Here is a 23,090-nt window from a genome sequence, read left to right as displayed (position 1 = left end):
TTTAATTTTTCTAATCCAACCATGCCTGGCTCCATCATGTCTACATCTTCAATGCAGAAAACCATTACTCTCACTTAATAATAACTTTAACATGCTTCTGATTTTTGCAGCTTGAAATTACTTTTTTTTGTCACTGTAAATATAGCTATGCAAACTGCTATGTGTACCCAAGAGTTTAATTTGGAGGTTATCCTACTTCAGGAACTTTCATGAAAGATCTTAAACCATTTGCATACCTATAATATCATTATATACTCTTCTTCTGCAAGTCTTCTGTTCCCTGTATTAATTCATTTATAAAGATGGAATCAGCCATAAGTCACTGGTAAGCCCCAAGGGTTTGAGTTTTGAATGTTTCTGCAAGCCCAGGGAAGCATGGCTTCATTTTACAACATCCTGGGGTTACTCACTCTGAAATAGTAACAGAGATCATAGGACTATGTGAAAACCTGTCTTCCTGGAAGGAGAGAAGAAAAGATGCGTCTGAATCTATGTCTGCTTGTGTCTTGAGAACGCCTGTTTATATTGTGAAGAAAAGCCGTCGGTATTGTTATCTCGGGAGACCGGGTTTGTTTTATATGTGTGCATGTTATGCGTGCTATAACACGAAGCCGGCCAAATGATAGCGCAACGAGGTTCTGTGGTACTGTCCCTGGGAATTGTAATTGATCTATTTAAAAAAAAAAGAAAACATCCAACCGTTGCTGACAATAGCACAAGGTGCATTTTGACAGTATAAAGGAGGGAACAGACAAAGTCACGCAACTTCTGAGTATTTCTTAACCCCCCAAAAAATAAGAAAGGAAAAGAAAGGAAAGCCTGGGGCTTAGGGAGTGTTACTGGGAGCGAAATGCTCAGGACTTCAAACACAGGGAGTCATTCTGTCAAGGGGAGGGGGCGGGCGGGGGCAGGCACTGGGCCTCTCTAACAAAGTCCTCCTCTCTTTGCTCCCTCCCACTTCATTCACTTGCAAATCAGTGTGTGCCCACAAGAGCCAGCTCTCCGGAGCCCGTAACCTTCCCATCCCAAGAGCTGCAGTTTCAGCAGCGGCAGCAAGAACGGCTGAGCCGGCGACCGCAGCGGTGGCGGCGGAGGCAGGAGCAGCCTGGGCGGGTCGCAGGGTCTCCCAGGCGCTTGAAGGCGAGCAGAGGTGGGTTAGGTCTCAGTTGGTGGTGGTGCATGCCTTTCCTTTTCTTTCTTTCTTTTTTTTTTTTTAATTCTGTAGCGTTGATGGAAGCCAATCAGAGAGAGAGAGCCCTCTCCCCCGAGTGGATGCCGCACGCAGGAGTTGGGAGGGATGTTCAGCCTACAAGCTGGGGTCTGGGTGGGCGCGCGGGTCCGGCTGTGCGGGCGGCGCTGCTGCCCAGAACCCGCGCCGGTTTCCGGGGAGCCTCGGCGCCGCTCCTCCGCCCTCTGGTAAGACCTAAGCGTGGCGGGGCTTGGTGGGGGCATATGCGACGGGGCCGCCAGGAAGAACCCGCTGTCTTTCTCTCAGCCGGCAGAGGCTGCCAAGGGAGCTCCGGCATTTGCAAAGTTGGCTGGTCAATTACCAAGGGCGCTGGTGCGTGCAGGACCCGCGAAGCCTTTGGGGGCTTGATTTATTTCCACCTGCCCACATCACAAGGGTCTGTACAGGAACTGCTTTGGCTGAGTTACATTTCTTGGCTTTGGGGCTAAAGCAGAAAATCAGGCAGGTTGAAAAACTCCCGAATACTCCCAATAAGGAAAACTTAGGCTAAAGACATGATTTGGCTAGAAGCAGCAGCTAAAGAAAACTGTTAGCTTGCACGTTGAGGGCAACGCCTGCCGCTCACATAGGACAGAAATGCTTAGGTTGCAAGGAAAGTCCAACATTGGACTCCGAAAATGGAGCACACTGTCCAGGGAAAAGTCATGTGGAAGACGAAGCTCGCTCGTGCTCTTCTAAGGCTGGCCAGGCACAAAATCCGGGGGATAATGCCTCCCCCGGATGGTTGGAGAGCAAACCAAGTGCGCCCGGTTTTAGGTGTCCGATGCAGTAAAAGTGGAGCCCCTAACGCGTTAATTCCGGGATTTAATAAGAGGAAGGTTGTTCTGTTATGGGTTGCAGAATTTTCAGAGCTGGGATTACTTCTTCTGTAGTTATTCTTCTGCCAAGAGTTACCAGAGATCTCGAGATGGGAGATTCTGGAGAGGTCAATGTGGTGCTGAGAAGTGTTGTCGTTGCTGCAATAAAATCCATATTTTATGGAGAGTTATATGCAGGTTCCCGTTAGTGGTAGGGGCTGCTCACCTGAGTTAACTACAAAGAACATCCAAGTACCAAGAAGTTTAATCATCTGGAATAGCCACACATTTCTCTTTCCGTCTTTTTTTTTTTTTTTTTTTTTTTTTTTGGTAAAGACATTTTATTTACGGTAGTCACACTATGGAGGTGTATCGTCTCATTTTCATTTACTGAAGTACATAATGTGGAAGAAAAGAGGCTTTTTTTTTTTCAATGTTACTGAAGTGGCTGATGTGTACATGTCTAGCTGCTCTTGAGGGGTGCACATGCAAAATATAGGCTTTCTCAGTAGTTATTATCTAGAGGGTGCAAAATTCTCCCTGTGTGGGAAAAGGAACACAGGGATATACCTAGTTAACGCATAACTCTTTTAAGAATGAAGAACAAATAAGCTTACACAAACAGTAGCCAAGGATTGCTTATTTCCCTTCCTTTCTTGCTGATGCCTTTACCTGAAAAAGAAAACCTTTAGGATTCTACTTTAGGAGGGAAAAAAAAAAATCTCTTCCAGTTTGGCTTGAGCATCATCCTTTGTGTAAAAGCACTCGCACAGCTCTGGGTCTGCTATTTTTTTTAGAGAGCCAGAAAACAAGTTATGTGAAGAAAGGGGATATGATCAAGCAGATGTCTTCATTATGTTATAGGAGAAGGGCAAAGTTTATGCCAGAGGCCAGATTTTCAATGCAGAGCTCAGAAACTTAAAAGAAATCCAACAATTTACTGGAAAATACAATCACACAGGATTGTATCTCGACCCCTTTTGCTCCTTGGTGCGTTCTAATTAAAAAGGTACAGGGGGAAAATAAAAGACAGACCTTTTTCTACCTATTTTGATGGTTCATGGCATAATTTAGAAGCAAAGGAAGTAACCAATTTCTTCAGAAAAAAACATGAGAGGCAGCAGCACACTTCTTAAGGAAAATTGCAATGGTTTAGTTCTACTCTACTTGTCTACAATTATCTTTTGCTACCATTATATGTGACAGACTGGTGTCTCTGTAGGGACTTTTAGTCCCTTTACTATCTGGCTTTTACATCAATTTATTGCAATTACATTTCTTAATGCTAACTCTGCAATGATAATATATAGAAACATAATCATTTTCTACCTAGTTGCCTACTATCAGAAAATGTGTATATTACCTCCTCCACCCACCACTTCCATCGGCTTTGCAAGTAAAAACTTATTCTGAGGCACTCTTCCTTTTTAAGCAAAAGTCTATCTTGCAAAATACTGCTCTTAGATACTTGAAACAGCTAATATCTCTAGAAAGCATAACTACAGTTCCAGGACATCAAATGACACTTCCTTTTTACAAATGTATCAATAACTTGGAACAACAGGTTCTGAATATCTAATCAGAGTTCACTGAATGATTGTCCCACATAGGGATTAAAAAATGAGGTAAAATGTGAGAAATAAGCTGAATGAAACCATGTTTCTTCCTAAGTAAAATGTGTGGTTCCCCTCTTCTGGCCCTTACTTGCTTTGCAGTCATGAATGCCAACTTACTCAAGCTGCATCCTTTGAACTATGGAAACTTTTTTTAGTTGGAAGGGACCTCTAGTGGGTCACACCATGCATTTCGCCCTGCAACTCAGCTGCATCATGGATTTTGTTATCCAAAACAACAAGCGCAAAACAGCTTTCCCTTCTTAGACACGTTAATATTCTCCAAGTCCTTTCTTGACATTTACGCCAGGTCAAAACCATTATTAATTGTTATCCTTTGTGTAGTTCCTCTAATTTAAGGGACTCAAGAGTATGTGCACAGTTTCTGGGTATCTTCTAGACTTTTGGTAAGTTTTCTATGATTCTAAATGAAAGCAATGGCCAATTAATAAAGAATTCACCCTATCAATATGATTTCCCTTATTTCTGACCTTGCCAAGACTGTACTTCCTTTGTTTAAATTTACCTAATAACAAGAATGGCATTATAATTATGACTCAATAAGTTCCCCATGAAGAACGCCCCCCCCCCCCAATGAAGCAATATTTGCAGGGAAAATAATCAACCTTTCAGAGATCCATGAACATTCACAAGTTATACTAAATTAGAGGCTTCTAATTTAAAGAAGTCCTTATTTAAATAAGCATATATTAAAAGTCCAAAAAGATGTTTAGATATATGTGTCACTCTTATTTTAGGAAATGGTTTTTATTTCTCTCTTTGCTTTATCACAACACATTTTAGGTAACCCACTCCTTAAAAAAAAAAAACTCTGCCTGGAACTTAAAGTAAGATAAGTTCCGTGGGGGTGAATCAGCCTCTTCTGCTGACAGTCTGCAGGTTTCAACTCCAATTTAAAAATCTGTTCTAAAGTTTGAAATGTGTTCCAAATGAGATAACATCCGGCAGAAGCCTTAGTCACAGCAGCCCATTCTTTGGGGTCGATCAGAATTAGGGTCTCGCTTATAAAAATAACAAGCAATGACTCAGTCTGAATTGCATTTTTTAATCGTGTTTCAGCCTAGCTAGTATCTACTGAGCTTACCTTATTTGCTTCACAAAAAGGTGAAAACACAGATAATCAAACCTTCTCTGGTTTAAATTTTTTTCTGAATAATCATGCTAATAAGGAAATTGCTGAAAGGAGAAAATTAAAACTCATACACAGAGAGCACCCAGTTGTGACACTGTTCCAATAATATTAGAGAAGAAATATAGAAATGCAGGGCTTCAGTTGGGTTTTTTTCTTCATTCTTTTCTTTTCTTTTTTGGCTATTAGGGATTCTTGTTTTAGTTTCAACACAGATGAGAATTTGAGCCACTTTCCTACATCTAAACAATATTTTTGTTTGAGCTTTACTCTGATGAAGATTAAACTGGTCTACATTTTTAAGAGTTACTATTCCTAAGGATTTTCAAAGCAACCATATGAGAAACTTCAGGTTCTCCTTAATTAAGGTATAGAACCAAATGTGTATAGTCTTTGTAACCTGATCACTCAAAGAGTAGGGAGATAAGGTAAGAGGGGAAAAAGGTATAAATAACCCTACAAAAAAGTGGTGCACCTTCATTTACTATAGAAATAAAAGGAGTAAAGCTCTTTAAGCCAAAATAATTGGTTAGAGGGCACTAGATACAGTCTGTATTCTAGTTGTTCAAGACGGAACTATCCAGGAAATTTTTAACTCTTCCAACAAAGAAAATTAACTGAAAAAACGGAATGTTGTGAACACATGCATAAATGTAAAACAGACACAAATGCAGAGGGTTCTGTGTCCCCTGTCCCCACAGAACATTAGGGATTATTTTACCTTGTTTCATCTATTTAATATATTTACACTAACACTGTTGGGTGCTCCTCTACTACTCAAATCACCTTGCTGAGATTATAAGATGAAGAGTTTAATTAAAGCCAGAATGTTGCTATTAAATTTGATATGCAGTATAAATGGGCAGCACAGGTCCCAAGCTTTTGCTACCATATGCAGGGCTATCATGTGGAAGAGAACAACTTAGGAAGAAGATAAGGAATATAAACCTAGCTACCACAGGGTATGATTTATCTTCATAGTTCATCAGTTGAAAGAGCACTGTGTTTTTTTCTAATTCCCTAATTTCGTAGATCTGTCCAAAAGATGTTCAGGAGACCTAATAAGTTATAAGAATGGAAAACAGCAAGAAAAAATTAAATTAAGGAGGTGTCCCAAGTGAGTAAAATAGAAAGATAAGGATGTGAGTTTTTACATAAGGGGAAAACAAACAGAAGAATAGAAATAGAATCAAAATTGCCACTTTTACATAGGGTATATTGTCCACTTTATAAATACTGCTACTATTAAATATGTCTTTATAAACATGATTACATCATTAATACATTTTTAAATACACCTCTCTACTATGGAATGCAAATTTGAAAGTTATTCTTTAAAAATCACTATCTAAAGGAAATGTTCCTGCATGGATCATAAAATAACCAGAAGAGTACTTTTTTTTAGAAGTAGTCTGAAATCTCAGGAGAATCAAAGAAAGAGGTTTTCTTGAAGAATATCAACTCTCTTCCTTCTATTATCTTTATTGTCCTGCAAACTAAATAGATATACTGTATATCCTGCAAACTAAATAGATATACTGTGTATACACCTGCAACCCAAAGTATAGAAAAGTGATAAAGACCAAATGTAAGTCACCTATTTGGATTCCATGTGTGGTATAGCATGAAGAAAGACTGAGCTACCAGGACAGCACACCTCCACTCCATACATGCTTGATAACAAATACAGCAAATATATTTTAAAATGTGTAAGCATATATGTATGTGTGTGTACATATATATATACACACATATATATGTACATACATAAATACACAGCCAAGATAAAAAATACTGACCAGTAGGCTCAGAATTTTTATGTATCCAAATAATAATGATGATGATTATGACGTAAGTGATAATAAACCTTTACTGAGCTTTCCTAAAATGTCCACACACTGTTCTAAGTATTTTACATGTATTCTGTATGTTAAAAATGACACAATTCATCAAAAGGAAAATGATATCCTTGTATTCCCTTTGTTTAGCTCTTTTTTGGTTTGAATTTCTAGGAAATTTGTTTCAACCAAGCACTTAATGAATATGCTGTTAACAAACACTTGTGATATCTTAGAAGTAAAAGTGTGACTCTGAGAAATACAGAGCAGCAGAGGACAGGTGAATGATTTGAGTATTCTGACCAGAGCAATGCAGATTTTTGATACTGAGGGAAATGTTTGTGGGTTATTCATTTTTGAAAACCCACCTGGAATTATACATTAGAGTTTATAATTATTGAAAAAAACATTTTGTGGGCCATTTTTTCCTAGCATAATAATGATGCTTTTCATAAGAGAATAAATTACCTTCTCCTACTTCAGAGAGAGCTTCAAGTTGGAGAGGGTATTTCAGAAAGGTAGCTAAAAAAGACAAATATTTATTTCATTTACAGGGGGCACCCCTAGCCTGGGAACCTCTACAGGCCGTGGGTACAGCCCTAAAAAGACAAAAAAGACAAAAAAAAAAAGATATCTTTGGCTCCCTTATGTAAACATTACAGAGATTAATAATAACATTTGGAACACTAATACAATCTTTGACACTATTCTCCAAAAGTGTGCTATGCCAAGCTCATGAAATGAATTCACCTACTTGACTACATAGTGGAAATTATTTAGTGGAAAAAGTTTAAATTTATATCAAATTTTTAAAAAGACCCAGCTCAATTTAACCATACATATTATAAAAGGGTTATCTTTTTTTCCCTAAAAGTGAAGTTTACATAATTGTAGACAAACAAATTTTCTAAGGTGTTGATTTACATTTTAAGGCATACATTGTTATGTCAAAAAGCAGTTGTCTTCTAGCTTATAGTATACATGTCAGTCATGAAAATGAGCTTATCTTTAGCTGCAAAGCTTAAACCTCCTTTGCGGCATTAAAAGTTTTATTAAAAAAAAAAGAATTATATTAACCTACTATTTTCCATTTCATAAAATGTTTGAAGCTGCTCAATTTCACATTCAACTAAAATATTCTAAGCACTTCTTAGCAAAAGGTTCTAATTTAACACGGCTCAAAACTTGTGGTGAGACTAAATAATCACCATGCAAAACGATAGAATTCTCACCAAAACTGGTATATTACTGCTGATCCTAATTTGAATCAAGTAGAGCTACCATATCTCCCAGCAATTTTTTTCATAGTAAACTACTTGTTTAAAAGTATCTAGTTGGGATTTTGTCAGTGTTTCATAAAGAATTAATTCTATGGAGGAAGCCTTGTGATAAATATCAATGCCAAAGTTTTACTCTCTTTCTGACTCATATCTGCCTTTTTATCAGAACAGAGATGTTCAGGGCAGATCCTAATTAAGACAGCAAAATGAAAGGGTCGCTTACTGGTTAGCGTCATCAAGAGGAGGTAGTCCTAAAACCTCCAGATCCAGAAAGTACCAGCTCTGCAATAATTTTGCATTCAAGTAAAATTGCCTTTGAAGTAAGTGCAAGCATGCCAAATACAGGCTCCGTATTTTAAAATTTTGTTTCACAATACTTCCTTTTCTTCCTCAAATTTGCTTTTTCTCAGATGCAACATTCCAAAGTATCTTTCCGAAGAGTACCATGGTTTATTTTTTAACTTTCCCCCTTGAATTTAAGCGTGTGTGTACTTTGTGTTCTTAAAAAAAAAAAATGCAATTAAGTTGAAGAGATGACCCAGTAGAGAAAGGATAATGCAAGATATTTAATGATCACATGAATATCCACTTTCTCACCAAAGAGAATGCTAAGTAGGACAGTTACTTTATTTAAAATATGAACTTGAAAGCTACATAAGAGTAAAATGCTCTCAAGGAACTGAGTTTAATGTGATGTAATGAAAGATTTTTATGTAGTAGACAGAGAGGGGGAAAATTATTGAAACTCTATGCTGAGTTAATTGGGAACCAAAAAACAAGAAATTTGCTTCATACTCTGGATTAACTGAACGTTAATAGAGCATATATTTAATTCACAATCTGTCACTAAATTGAAATAATTTGGGGGAGCTGCACCTGTAGCATGTGGAAATTCCCAGGCCAGGGATCAAACCTCCACCACAGAAGCAATCCAGGCCATTGCAATGAAAACACCAGAACCTTAACCCACCACACCACAAGGGAACTCCAAAACAGATTTTAAAATGGCTTACTGTTTTCCTTTTTTCCTCATATGACAATCATAGTTATTGAGAGAAACCAATCACAGAAAACAAAAGCCAAATATGCCCTGCTTTGCAATTAGTAAATATGATTAATATGTTAAAAAAAGAAATAGGCAATAATATCCATGATATTAACAAAGACTTAAAAAGCAAGGCATAAAATTTGGGTTATGAGTTCAAAAACTCAGCAATCCAAAGAAGCAGCCACAAGGCTCTGATTTCTCAGAAGATGCTGCACTTGACAAATACTTTCCAATTTAGTTTTCACCTAATTGACAAGTGCTCATAAAAACAATGCCAAGACTTTTGGAAATTTGCTTGATTCCCTGCACATTGAAAGCTCACATTAGACAAATATAAGATGCCTTGTGGAATGGGTAAATCCAGGTTGGGGAGAAAGGAGAAAATGTTCTAAAACATCACTTCTTACATCTCAAGATCACAGTTTTAAGATCAAGGCAAAACTAGCAAATGTAAGCATATAGTGAGGGCTTCATAAATGCTTACTGTGTGAAATTCTTCCCATATAAGCTGTAAAAGATTCTCTCAAATAAGTATTTCTCCAATTTATTTCAAGTTTATTCACACTGGTGAAAAAATAACTTTTCTATCCCATGCTATAGTTTTTAATAATTCTGACTCCTTTAAAAAGGAGTCAATTTCAAAGGAAACCCTATCAACGGTGCTCTGAGAGCTAGAGGGGTTAAGCATAAATAAAACTGCCCATATTTCAAAATCAGCCACCAGACCCCTTCTTCCTCCAGGCAGATTTTTATTAAAACTTGGTATTAAACAATGTTGCCTGGAGCCTGATTAACAATTTATGCCTGCCTAAGCAGATTAGCAGAAGTCTGTCATTTTGATTTTTTAATTCTTAATTTGGAAACAGGATTGTACTTCTGAGTTTACACTTTCAATTTACGTATTTTATTTTCAGAATTCAAACCTAAATTAAACATTGGTCTTTCTGAATTGTTTTTCTCTTACAGTTTTAGTATCCATGTGTGTTGCTATATATTTTCTATGATAAATAAAGCAATTACTTTTATGCTGAGTGATTTGTTTTTAACTTCTCATTCAAATAATCCTAAAGGTTCTTCTTAAATTATTTTCAGTCTGTTACTTGAGAAAAAGTAAGAAAGATTATTGGGAAAACTGAGTAGGATAATAATTAAAGCTAACACTTCACACACAATATTTCAGGCACTATTCTAAGTGTCTTACATGAATTTAATATTCATGACAATATTCTGAAGTAAATACTGTCAATCTTCCAATCTGAAGACAAAACTGTGAGATAGAACAGTTAAGCAACTTGCCTAAGGTCACACAGCTAGAACCTATCAGAGCTAAAATTAAATCCTGGCAGCCTTGATAGTCCATACTCTAAAATATTAAATTCTTATGCCTTTTATGCTTAATATGTATGTATGTATCTATGTGTGTATACCCAGATAAAGAGTAGATAGATGGATAGATTCGAATGCTTGTCTCTCAAACCCAAAAATAATGTCAAAGGTGTAGGGATATATATATTTTTTAAATATATATATGTATATACAATATATGTAACATGTACATATTTTTCAGGCCTCAAAAATATAATTAGAAAATAAGAAGCATCTTTCCTTCTCATGCCTCAATAAGTTTATCAGTATATTCTGATAACAAGTTAGATCAATTAATTATAGCCCAAAGCAGCAGATATCAGCCTCACAAAAGCCTTTTAGCTTTAGGCCTGGCTTTTCACTTTAATTTGAGTCAGTCTTACAATCACTTACTGTTGGTCCCCAGGGGAACCTGGCAAGAGTTTTTGGACGGTTCAGACTCATCAGTCATTAATTTATTCATTCTATAATATTTACTGAGACCCTCCTGTGGTCATTGCTGGAGAGACACTGGATGACAAGACAACATACACTATACTTTGGGGGAAATAGATTATTTCCTCATATTCTATGCAAGATAAATCTCACACTAGCTACAGATTACAAAATAAAAGCATAAAATAAAACTGTAACTTTACTGTCAATTAGATAAATATATATTTATACTCTTGGGATAGTAATGGACTTCCTAAGCATGAAGCCAGAATTTGAAAACAAAGTGAAGGAAGATTGCAAAGTGAAGGAATGCATGCTCCATTAATAACAGGCCAATAGTGCCAGCTTTGTACAAAATGAATAGGACATTCAGAGTTGATTACATTTTGTCTTCTCCCCATACTTACATCTCACATGAACACAGAAATTAGCTTTTAGTTTCAGGTTACGTTATGATTTATAGTCTCTATTCATTTAGTTTTCAACCTCCTGCCTCAGCTTAGAACCACCACATCTCTATTCACTACCAAAAGCTTATTAGTTTTATTTTTAATAGTATGCCTTGGAATATTTTCATGTTGTTTCCTTCACTAATCCCTACAATTTCCCCAATGAGTTTGTTGTACAACATATAAAGTAGAAATACTTTTCAGCAAGAAATCATTTTACACAAGAAGTCTAGCTGAAATTTAAGATTTAGGTGATGGCTTTTCAATTTAATAACTACTTGACACTTAGGTGCAAGGCATTGTGTTGGGTGTCATGGATAACATCATGCTTTGACATCAAGTTGGATGCAAAATGTATTGAAAGCAGACATACCTTGGATATTGCGGATTTGGTTCCAGACCACTGCCATAAAGAAAGCCACATGAATTTTTTGGCTTCCTAGTGCATATAAAAAAGTATGTTTACACTGCACTGTACTCTATTAAGTGTAGGATAACATTGTCTAAAAAAAGTACATATCTTAATCAAAGAACACTTTATTGCTAAAAAATCGCTAATGATCCCCTGAACCTTCAACAAGTCACTATCTTTCTGCTGGTGATGGGTTTAAAATATTGTGAGAATTAACTAAATGTGACAAAAAGATACAAAGTGAGCAAATGCTGTTGGGAAAATGGCACCAACAGACTAACGAAATGCACAGTTGCCACAAACCTTCAATTTGCAAAAAACACAGTATCTGAGAAGTGTAATAAAGTGAGGTACAATAAAAGGAGTTATGCCTATATTAAATATGACTGTTAGAAACTGCCATTTTAGAAATCCATTCAATGAATTGAGAGATATTCTGTCAGGATTAAGTCTTTCAATCATGGAATAGATTATGATCCACCATTGCTAAATCTAGCTAGTGTGAGATTTATCTTGCATAGAATATGAGGAAATAATCTATTTCCCCCAAAGTATAGTGTATGTTGTCTTGTCATCCAGTGTCTCTCCAGCAATGACCACAGGAGGGTCTCAGTAAATATTATAGAATGAATAAATTAATGACTGATGAGTCTGAACCGTCCAAAAACTCTTGCCAGGTTCCCCTGGAGACCAACAGTAAGTGATTGTAAGACTGACTCAAGTTAAAGTGAAAAGCCAGGCCTAAAGCTAAAAGGCTTTTGTGAGGCTGATATCTGCTGCTTTGTCAGGGTCAGGGAAAGTTTCCTGGAGAAATAGATTCTTGACCTTTTTCCTGAAGATCCAGTGAGACTTGGTCAGTGTAGGTGAGTGGGGACACTGCAGATAAGAGACTTGGACAGCTGTTCCAGTGTACACCAGCTGAATATTGGTTCTGGAGTTGGTGTACACTGGAATAGCTGTCCTGTCCCTGACCACCACTCACCTGACCTGCCCTTGGCTTAGATTTCTTATTGCATGATCCTGTAATAGCTTTTACTTAACCTCAATACAACTGTAAACACATTGTTTCAAAAGTCTCTACAAGACTGTTCTTACCTACCATACTGTTAACGTATCTAAGGACAATGCCTCTGGGTCTTACATTTACCACTAAGGCCTAGCACTGTTCTTGACAAATGGCAAGAAAACTTCAGATGTTTGTTGAAAGAAATGGAGAGTATTCATTATAAAATTCTGGGCTACATATACATGCCTTTACATTATTCATGCTGAATGTTAGTTTTCATTTCTTGTAATCCGATTTCCTTTGGACATATTATAGGAATACACTTAAAAAGCAAGAAAGGTCAGTGCCTGCATCCTAAACAGCCCAGACCAAAGGGGTACAATTCAACAGAAGGGTGGTATTCCTAGGATGACCTTGGTGCCTTTGACCAAATGTCTGAAATAAGATTACAGACCACATAACTGATGGGTCTCCTAATACAACACTTGACTTATTATTTGGGATGTTTTATCTAAAAGCTGGAATTTCTATGGTCACTCTATCCCAAGGCATAGAGTTGTCTAGAATTTTTGCTTAAGCATTCAAGTCAAAACTACAGCTGTATATTTTCTCTTTTTGGTATAGGCTAGTATGATAAACCTTGGTTATCTTCTGGTTTATTACCTACCTAGTAGGTAGTACATCAAATGGAATCTACAATAAAATCTGTGGGACACGCTTATGTACATGTTTTATGAGCAAAATCACTGTTCCCTGATTCCTACTCCAAGAATGTTTCTTGAGGTTCTAGAGGAAGTCTAATACCAGATTCTACACACCTTGTTATAACCTTGAACATAACTGCACAAAATAGATTGAATTAAATTCAACTGATTATGTAGTCCTGTTTCATTCCTTAAGTGGCAGTCAATGCATGGAATAGAATCTTCATGAATATTATTTGGCAATGAAATATGCAGTTCAGCCCAACTCTACATGAGCATGCCAAATGTTTTGTAAGGTCTGAAATAAAGTGGGAGAGGTTTGGATGATGTTCTTTATACTTTCCCTATTTAATGTGATATCCATCAGCCTGAAAGCAAAGGTATATGCAGAATTTTAAATTTACTAATCAACAGAAGTTAGTTTTAGATAAATGGATTCCTAGAGTAGGACAGGTACCATGGTACATTTTGGCAAATTTGTCTAGTATATCTTACCACTACAGGAAATTGTAACTTCCAAGGAAAGGGAGTAGAACTATGGGTTCAGAAAAATTAGGAAAGTAATTCCCAGCAATGCTTTTCTGCCACTGCACCATTCCTTTGGTTAACACTTTCAATCAGTAACAATTTGCATTATCACAAGTAATCTAGGGAGTTCCCATCATAGCGCAGCGGAAATGAATCTGACTAGGAAACATGAGACTGTGGGTTCGATCCCTGGCCTTGCTTAGTGGGTTAAGGATCCGGGGTTGCCATGAGCTGTGGCGTAGGTCACAGAGGTGGCTAGGATCTGGCGTTGCTGTGGTTCTGATGTAGGCCGGCAGCAACAGCTCCGATTAGACCCCCCTGGGAACCTCCATATGCCTTGGGTACAGCCCTAAAAGGACAAAAGGCAAAAAAAAAAAAAAAAAGAGGTAATCTAATCTGTGTAGGGGCAGCCTCTCCCATACTTCACATCCCCAACTTTAAAATGATAAGTAGAGACTTAAAGGACTTTCAGGGGCGATTAAGCTAGTGGAGGTAAAAGGGAAGCCAATAAGTAAGCTTATTATCAGAGGAAACGCAATCAGAAAAGTAAGCTATGGTAATTCATGTTCAATCCTAAAGATCTGATTACTTCTTTCTAAGTATTTTCAGCCTGTGTATTGGGAATGCTTTGGGCTATGGGTAAGAAAAAAAAAAAAAATCCCATTTCAAACTTGGAAATAAATAAAATTATATTTTACAAAAGAGACAGTCCATAGAAAATCAGACTCCAAGTGATCCACAGATGAGTGACATGATCAAAAACTCAGGATCTTTCTATTTATCCCTCCTGCCATCTTCAGCATCAACAACATTTAACCAATGATTTCCTCAGACTTTAAGATGACTGCCAGTGGCTACTGAAGCTACACATCGTTGTCATTCTTATCTAGCAGAAGAAAGAGAAAAATCTCTCTCACAATCAAGGATTAAGGGTAGTGTCCTTGGTCAGACTGAGCCAGTTTAGGACATATGATTACTCTTAATATATTATTAATTGCTAAGAAATCCCACATGCTAATTGGCTTTTTATACTAAAGATCCATTCTTGGGATCAGCTTCCCTTGATCTGGTGTGTGTGTGTGCCTGTGTGTGTGTGTGTGCCTGTGTGTGTGTGTGTGCCTGTGTGTGTGTGTGTGTGTTGTGTGTGTCTGTGTGTAGGGAAGGAAAGACACCTGGACAGAACTGGGATTCTATCAGGAAGAAAGAACATGAGGTATGATGTTGGATGGTTAACAAACCCTGCCTACTACAATTTAATCTCTGAGAATAAGTGTTGCTCTACGTGAAAATCTTAGTGTTACATAGTGTTTCTGTTTCATAAACCACAGCTTTAGAGGTAATAAATAATAAGACAAAAACCTGCCTATTCCATGAAGTTCAAGTTACCTGCAAAATGGTAACTAGAATGATACTAAACCATTTGAATGACCTCTGTTCCTATCTTTTATTTTATTCTGTGTGTAAAGTAGGTTTTTGGTGTATTTGTTTTGGGAACAGACTGACTAGAAATACATCACTGTCCAAAACAAAAACATTTTTTTCATCTAGGGAGTTGAGGCTTAACTAGCTGGAAGGGAAATATAATTTCATTTTGTTCTCATAGTCTCATTTAGAAAATAACCTTAAGAGATTCAAAGGACATCATGCCATCTGAGAACTCTGCTTGCTCTCAAGGGGCTTGGCCTGGGCTTTAACTTTTCTAGCATTTTCTGAAGTGTTTTCTTAAGCAACATTTTTGCCTTTAGCACTGTCCTAACCACTGGAGCTTTAAGAAACCTTTAAAAAGTGTTGTTTAAAAATAGCATCACAAAACAATTTTCTTTCTCTGCATTACTAAAAATATCCCAAATCTTTAAGAAGTTTTTCTTTTAGGTTTTTTTGAAAGGCAAATAAGCTGAAATGCAGATGTTAATCTAAATCCAAGCGGAAACAGTATGAGAAATAATTACAAAATATAAAAATGAAAACTCAGAGTGCTGCCCCTTTTATCTGGGTAATTTAAGGCAAAAGTGAGGTTCTGGGGGTTGCATTTTTCACATATGCATTTATGTGAATGCAATGTATGCCTCACAATAGGATGTTCCTGAAACATCCTGTAATAAAGTCTTACTTTTTTTTCTCATTTTGTGTTCCCTTATAACTGACATTGCCACAGCGTAAGTTGTTCACCTCTCTGCAAAAATGTTTAACTATCACAAAAATGTCTTTTTTTTTTTTTGTCCAAACAATTTAAGGGTGGAATTAAGGACCCATGACCACAGAAGCTTCAAATTTAATTAGGAGATAAGCTGTATGTGAAATTTTGAGGAAAGGGAGCATCTTTATCATTGAGCTCTTAAATGTCCTACTTTTGCACAACAAAGGGAGTCCCAGGTTGACTGTGTAGGTACATGGATTTTTCAGGTGGACATCCAGATGACCCTACAGGACATTTCTTAGTTTCTGAAAGTACCATGTTCTCCGATAAAATGAGGATAATGGTAGTTTCAACTTCAGAAGGGTGTTATGAAGAGTAGCTAAGATAATGTCAGGTATATAGGAAGTACCCTGGAAATGTTAGGTGTTCCTATTGCTACTGCTGTTGTTAGCATGATTTCTTACAAACAGTCATTCAATTTGAGGGTCTTGGGTATTTTTTAACATGCTGTGAGTTTTGTTTTGTTGGGTTTTTTGTTTTTAATTTCACTAATTGGAAAGAAGCACATTTTTATGTCTCCCATGTAATGTGCCACCGGGGGCAACATGCCCATAATTCTACTCACTGAAACGTGTTTTGGCTGACACAGTGAATGTGCCAAATGTGGCTTAAATTCTGAATTTCCTCAAAGCCTCTTCAGCACCATTCCCCAGAAAATTTGCAACTCGAGCTGGGCTCCTCATTTGGGTTTGCAAAGGTGTGAACTAGCTGCAGCCAAAACGAAGTAAAAATGGTAGATGCAAATTCTGCTCTGCACATTGTCGTCTTGGCCTGGGGATCTTATTCTAACCCCATTGCCTTTTTGCCCTCCTCGACGTGGCAATGAGTGGAGAAAAAAAAAAAAAAACAAGAGAACACACTTATGGCGCGCTCGCATGCACACACACACACACACACACCCCCACACACCAGCTCCACCACCAAAATACCTCAAACGAAACCAAGAATAATGAGTTCCCAGTCCAAGATGGCGACCGTCAGAAGGTCCCGACCTCACCTCCTCCCACAAACACCTGACCTACCTCTGCTTATGCAACTACTTCCTCTGAAAAAACCTAAAACCCCGCTGAGCGACTCCTACTAGAGCCGGCCTACAACCAAGCAGGTCAGAGAGGTGGGAGCTCCTTCCTGCCATAACTTCCAGACCCCCACCCAGCGAGCGTGCCTACAAAGCAGGAGGGAGCTCAAAACCGCAGCTTCTTTCCGAAAAGGGAAGGGTTTGAACCCTGCCTGGGGGCACCTGCACCTGACAGAAGAGCACCCAAAACATCTTTGCAAACCAACCTGTCCACCAGACCCACAGGGCTGACCCATCAGAGACACAGCTTAGAGGGCTCACGCGGGGTACTCACCTGCTGCAAGCCCAGCGCGGGGCCATGAGGGGCGCCGGCCTCTGCGTGAGAGACGCTCACTTGCTTGACTTGCGGCTTAGCTTTGGCCTGAGGGGCAGGTATCTGACTTAATCATATGGGGGGGGGGGCAGCTGGGGTGTCTCCTGGGGCAGGGAGGAGCCACCTCTAGGCTCTCTGCCACCGCAGCCAGGGCTCCAGCTTCCTGCGGTCTTCTCACGCTCGCCTCCCTTCCCCACCCCGTGCTCCCAGAGCGCATGTCCGCGCAAAGCTTCACGTGCACCTGGTGCCCTGGTTCCAGGCTGCTGTGCAGCAGTACCGCCCGATTGCCTGCCTCGTGTGGCGGGGGTCTTGTGTTCCTGGGTCCTGGGGACAGAGACAGTTCTGGGCAGGCCACGACCTGAGCACTTAGGGGGAGACACCCACCTATTCTAAAAAACAGGCTCATTTGCTTGTCCTGGAGCTTGGCCTGAGAAGCAGCCACCAGATTTATCCCAGAACTAGAGGCCTAGGGCCTTGTTCTCAAGGAACAAAGGCCACTGCACTCAGTCTTTGCACTTGACCTCTGCTTCCTTACAACTGGCAGTCTCTCCCAGACAGGGGCTTATACCTTCTCTGTGACTGTCACCCACAGGCCATCTCTGGATCACCTAGCACTGGAAGCCAGCGGGGCTTATGCTTGCAGTCCCCTGGTGCTACATATATGTGCATGAGCCATGTAATGTTTACTTTTCTCTTTCCAAATGTAATTATATAACTCTAAAAATTCACAGTGTAAGTTGCATTGTGTTATGAGAGTTATAGTAAAGTCTATTCAGAAAAATTATTATTAGAGACAGAACAATGTAAAATTCAAGAACTTTAATTCATATACATAATTTTTGCGAAGTATATGTGATCCGCATAAGACATTCAAGCATAAAAAATTACATTAGATTAAAATATGTGGGAGAAGTTGAATGGAAATGAGTTCATGAACAAAAAGAATGGTATAAAGTTTCTGACTGTTACAGTGAAAGCATTCACATATTTTTAGATAAGGCATTGTGGCTATTGAACTGCTATTGTATTAAGATTCCATCGGAAAGTTTTTAGAGTGATTTGATAGCTTGTTTTAGTGTTAATATTTACACCTGGCCAGAAATTACATTATTTTCAAAAACTTAAACTTACAGTAAAATTTTTTTAACGGCTAACTTAATGTTGAAGAAATACGTAGATTTTTTCAGCATTATTTTGATTGATATGCAAATAAGTTTGAGGTCCCCTATGGTAGGTCATGGAAGGCTAATGTGTGTACATACTCCACCACTCATGTTGGTACAGTTGTAACTGATATGCTTTGCTCCAACGCTCTGGTTCATCTCTAAATTACTCAGTTGGGGCCCTTCTGTAGCTGGCATTAGATTTCCCAGAAATCTAGTCCAGGTAGCTCTACACCAAGCCCACACCAATTCCTTTGCACACCCATTCCCCTAACATGAGTGGAAAAAACACCAGACCTGCAGGTGTCCCCTGGCAGGTTTCCAATTTTAAGGTCTCCTGAAAACAATATATTTATCAAAATAAGACCCACAGACACAGAGCCAGATGAATCTAATTCTCTATTTTTCTAACTCTATAATGTGATTTTACTAATGATACACTCGATTCATGTTATTAAACATAATGCTGATTCTAGTTTTCAAATTATTAATCTAGATTTAAGGGGTTTTACTTTTTTTTTCCCTTAAAAACAGTGAAATGAAAACATGTGGTCTGTTAGTATCAGGGGACTGTATCAGATACTGCTCATGCACTGTTTCACATCTCTTCACTTCCTCTGTCTCTCATTCCAGCCACTGCCATGACAACCAATTCTACACATACTCTGACCCACTTTTTGCAAGTATACACCTTGCTTTCCGCCCTGGGGCTTCTCTGTTGACACCACAAAGTGAGACAGTAGGAATCTGTTCTATGCTAGACCCTAAAAAACCCAGAAGTGCCGGCAATTTTTTCCAAGAGGAGAACCTTTGACAAATCAAAGATTGGAGCCTATGGATAAGTGTTTCTCCTTTTTTTCCCCAGGAGAGATGATCCTCAGATGTATTTCATAGGATTTCTAGAATGATCCATGAAGGAATGGGTAACTTGACAACACTTTCTTGTAATCTTCTTTCTCTCTTTGCTGCCCCAAAATTCTGCTCTCAGGAAAAATACTTCCCCAGAAAGTATTTGTATATGAAAAAAATGGGGGGAGTGAGTTACAGTTCTAAAAATCGAGTCTACTAGCTGGTTGAAGCTGTTTTTCTATCCCTCCTACGTGCCCCTGAACACCTCCCATTGCTATTCCCAACGCCTATTCTTCTGATAGTCAATCATTCATTCATATCCACTGATTCATTTATCATTCTTACTTTCAGAAAACATCGATTGCTTGCCTACTATATCCTAATGACATCAAATGCAATGATGAATATAACCCCTCTTTCCTTCACTGAGGGCTTTACATCTCCAGGCAAATTCTCAAAAAGGACTGGTAGGGGACATTTGAATGCCTTTTCCTCAAATCCGAAAGCACAGATGCAAGCTACTTCACTGCCTGGAGAATAGATGATAGGAAAGGACATCAGAACCAGAACAGTAACAGTACAAAAGGAAAGCTACAGTATACCCATTGGAAAATCACACAGAGATGAAGCAGTTTTAGGTGCAAGGATGGAAAGGCTAGAATGAAAGCTACGTCGCCAGACCACACACAAGGAAGCTAGATGTTAGTGTCTCCATCCTCTCTGGAGCTCAGCCAGAAAACAGTCTGCTTAGCTGTTGGGTGAAGGGTTCTGGAGAATAGGTGGTGGGATGGTGGGTACTGGAAAACAACAGACTGTTAAGTGGAAGAAACCCAGCCTGTGAGCAGTAAACTGCTGCTTAAACAGGTTTACCAGAATGTGATTGTATGTCTTTTTAACAGCCTCTAAAAGTCTTTTTTTAAAGCCTTTTCAGAAGTAGTTTCTTCTTTTCCTGTTGTACTGTCAGTTGGCAGATGCCTCTGGGAAGGGGTGTGGTCTGCTTTCTAAAAGGCTTTTAAATAATGTTGGTAAAAAATTACTTTTAAAGCTATCTGCTATGTATGTAGCACCTTGCCCTTTTCCTCTCACCCTCCTCAGCGCCTTTCTTTTTCTAGCCCTATCTGATTTGCCAGTTACTTTCTTCAGTAACCTCTCTTCTTCTTTTGACACCTGTGCTGACATAACATCCCATCCTGGCCAAGTCTCATTGGAAAATGATTGCCAAACATTTCAGCACCAGCCACAAGAAGAGTCCCCTCCTCTGCCTGTTGGCACCATAAAAACCACCATTGTTCCTCATAATTGTGAATCTAAGCCCTTCTCTTTGTAACTCTCTATCCCCGTGGCTTTCCTGGATTCTGCAGCAGCATTAATGGGGAGAGCTCATCTTCAAAAGACGATGGCTTACCAGAGGGCGCCTTGAGGGCCAGAAAGGTGCACAGAAGGAATCTGTGCCTTAACTAACTAACCCACTAACTAACTAACTAAATAAATAAATAAATAAATAAATAAATAAATAAATAAACAAATGAAACAAAATCTGGACAGCATAGCAGGCTGGGAAAAAGCCACATGTACTAGGCAGTGCTAGTGATTTCAGTGAAAGGTCACAGGACATATCAAACAACTAAGCCATTCCTGTTTTTAACATTTTTCAGGATTAAATCCTGCAGGCTATTTCCATACATCTTAAGGGGAAGAAAATATCATCCATATATTTTTAAAAGGCATTAATTAAGTTTAGCTCTGACACCCAAGAATAATGGTCCCTGACCTAAGTCCTGACCTCCAACTAGGGATTTTGGATGAGGCTAATGGTTGTTGCACAATCAGATCTGTGTCATATATTGAATATAGGTCAAAGGATGACTGCTCCCTGCAGAAAACAAAAATAACCTTTCCAAGACACCATTTCACATTAGCATAGGCCCATACGCTGAGGATCAGAAAGAAATTTTGTTGTATCCAAAAGAAATCACTTTGGGAGGAAAATCACATTTGAAGCTAAGGCGTTTGGCAATGGAACTACATTTCTATAAGTCTTTATTTACTGATTGCAGATAAATCTTGACCTGGAATTAATGAAAAATGTGAGCATGTCCTAGTAAAGTTTTGCAAACTCATATGAACTGACAACTTTGAATGATTTTATACTATGATTTTCCTCTTGCTACTTTCAAAATGTTTAGCATCAAAAAGTTTGAAACGTTGATGTAAAAAGCATTGCAATTCATATTAGCTCATTCCTGAAATCCAATGGACATAGATCAAGTCACACATATGAATGATTAGATTTAATTGTTTTTCATCTATTCGCTACAACTGAAATTATCATCCTACTGATGAGATATTTTACCCAATTTGGGATAAACTGGCCAAAATGAGAGCTATAAACTCCTTTCTATTATAATTGTCTCTGAATATTCTCTAAGAATGATATCTGTCATTAACTTTAATATATTTTAACTACAATTAAAAGAAAAGTTCTTTGTTTTAAGCAACAATCAACTAGTTAGTGATGGTTTACATACTTTACCTTTTTACTGAAAATACTTAATGAATTTTTAAATCTTTTAAATAGAGTATCACATAGAATTAGATATTACATTTATTGAGCTATAACAAGCTGCTGCAGGTATCCATTCTTCTGGATCCCTGAAATAATTTAAAACATTTAACTTTGTTAATAGAAACATACCATTAAGAACGCAATGAGTGATAGGTTTGGGGGAGCCATCAATATTTAGGCAATAGAAAATGTAAAACTAAATAGCTTGGGGCCAGTTTAGTTCCACCATGTAAAATAATGCTGATTAGAGCAAATCAATGCTTTAAAGATGTAGCCTAATCAAATATAACTCTAATAAAGTTAGGTAAATTGAGAATTCTACATTTGGTGTGCAGAGACTCATTACTCATTCCAAAACAAGGATTTTAATGTTTCCAGATCTAAACTAAATAGTGTTGCCACATACAAGCAGATTCAGGGAGTGATGAAGTTTAGGAGTCAGTCTTAAGTGGATTCCCACTATCCATGTGACCTTGAGTAAATCATTCAGTCACTATTGTTTTCCCTCAATGTCCTACTTTAAAATATTGTGAAGATTAAATGAGATATATTGTTAGGCCATCACACAGTTCTTGGCTCAAAATAAGCACTCATCTTGCTCACTTTGATTAGTAGTATCACTTGATGATGATTATTAATTGATTATTATTCTATACAAGTAAAAACATGACTCCCCTCCCAATCTCTCTCTCTCCCTCCCTCCCTCTCTCTCACACACACACACATACACAAACTAGCCAGCTCTGTTCTTAAAATCAAACCTGTCATCAAATTAGACAGTCAAGAAAGAAGCTTCACATGGGTACCAGATGAGAGATGATCTATACACTCCATTTTGCCTGAAAGTCACTGTACCATGAAACACAGTTACCATTGTAAAGTCAGAGGTAGGTTTTTTGATTTTTTTCAAAACCTGTGCCCTCCTGGAGTTCCCGTGGTGGCTCAGTGGTTAATGAATCCGACTAGGAACCATGAGGTTGCGGGTTTGATCCCTGACCTCGCTCAGTGGGTTAAGGATGCGGGGTTGCTGTGAGCTGTGGTGTAAGTCGC

At 38.3% G+C, this 23,090-nt stretch overlaps 1 protein-coding gene across 1 annotated transcript in view; it reads left to right on the top strand.

Moving 5' to 3' along the window:
* Nucleotides 1-956: 956 nt before the first annotated feature.
* CDH6 (cadherin 6) overlaps nucleotides 957-23,090 on the top strand; it is a 126,744-nt gene continuing 104,610 nt past the window's right edge. The window contains exon 1 of the mRNA XM_047767703.1: nucleotides 957-1,150. The gene's annotated coding sequence lies outside the window, so the exon portion shown is untranslated. The remainder of the gene's footprint in view (nucleotides 1,151-23,090) is intronic.

Source organism: Phacochoerus africanus, chromosome 1, assembly GCF_016906955.1.
Source record: "Phacochoerus africanus isolate WHEZ1 chromosome 1, ROS_Pafr_v1, whole genome shotgun sequence".
NCBI lineage: Eukaryota > Metazoa > Chordata > Mammalia > Artiodactyla > Suidae > Phacochoerus > Phacochoerus africanus.
Note: the sequence above shows the minus strand (reverse complement) of the source record. Positions and strands in the feature narration are given on the sequence as shown.